The sequence below is a fragment of the Lathyrus oleraceus genome, chromosome 1 (assembly GCF_024323335.1).
Source record: "Lathyrus oleraceus cultivar Zhongwan6 chromosome 1, CAAS_Psat_ZW6_1.0, whole genome shotgun sequence".
In the NCBI taxonomy this organism is placed as follows: domain Eukaryota; kingdom Viridiplantae; phylum Streptophyta; class Magnoliopsida; order Fabales; family Fabaceae; genus Lathyrus; species Lathyrus oleraceus.
This window is the reverse complement of record NC_066579.1, coordinates 83616226-83617638: the sequence shown is the minus strand read 5'-3', so window position 1 is coordinate 83617638 and position 1413 is coordinate 83616226.

The following is a 1413-nucleotide window of genomic DNA, read 5'->3' as shown; positions in this document are numbered from 1 at the left end:
AGAAGTTAGAAATTTTCCTCAGAGGAGTATGAAAGCTTAAGAAATGGGTATGAAGAAATAATAATCTGAAGCGGAAAAGGGTTTAAAGAAAAGGTTTATGGGTATTTATAGGAAGAAGATGATGAAGCGCTTTAGAGTAGTAATGAAGGTAGTGGGACACGTGGCCGATTCTGAGGGGAGTGTTAAGGAGGTGGAAGTTGAAAAGAAATCATTGATGTGAGGTAATGATGGAAGTGGATTCTGAACGTGGGCTAGACGTGACATTTTGGAGAAAGTGTGATGATGAATTTGTGTTGGAAATTGAGATTACCGGACTTGGATTTTAATAAAGATTAAATGACATGGCATCAAAACACTGGTTGACAACAAATGACTGTTTCTCCAGAAAAACAGTCGAAACGTCTTTGCTGGGGGGCAATTTGTATACATGCGTTTTCGACGCCATGAGATTTGATATGCAGAATGGTTTTTTCGACTGCTCCTGACCAGACCCAAGGGAGTGGCAAATCAACTGGTTCGACCAGCTTCTCTCGCGAGGAGCTTGAAAATCTCAAAGTGCAAAGACCTTTGGAGTATCTGAAAGCCATGCTTAGCACCCGTTTTAATTTCCAGGATTCTTTGCAGAGTAGTTCGACCACTTCTGGGGCAACTTCTGAAGCACCATCACTTGGCAACATCTTGACCAAAATTAAAACGAAAATCCTTGATGTCGATTTGTTTAAAGTCTTGGAAGAGAATTCCCTTGCTCACATTGACCTTAAGAAAATTTTGAAGCAAGTGAATGTCCTGGAAGCTTCTGCTGAGATTGGAAGTTTTGTGATGGAGCTGATGACTCTCATTGACTTGGCCACTGCAGATCTTCATCGTCAAAGAGATCTCACCAATCAGATCTCCTCCAAGTCTGAAACTCAAACTGCTGAATGGGATGCCGTTTCGACTTAGACTGACAAGGTTTCAAAATTGCAAAAGCTTTCTGAAACTTATGTCAAAGAAGTTGCTGCTTGTGATGACAATATCCAAAAATGGAAAAAACAGATAGCAGCACTCCAAGAAAAGATCTCTCAAGAGGAGAAACGTAAGGCATCCATACAGCAGCCCAAGCAGAGCGAGATTGACGAAGAATTGGGAGTGGGTATTCGACATGCTGAGAAGGCCCAGCAACTTGGTCAAGAGATTGAGACTCTTTCCACTCACAAAAGTCTTTGTGATCATCGACTCCAATTTCAGAGGCAGAAATTCGCCACTTTGAAGGAAACATTTGCCAATATTAATTTGTAGTTGAATTGATTTAACAATTCTCAGCCGTTTAAGGCTTTTGTAATGACTTTAATGCCATTTTTATTTGGCAAATTTTATCATAATCATGTTTGCAATTATTCCATTATTATTCTTACTTCCTGCAATATTGGCTTA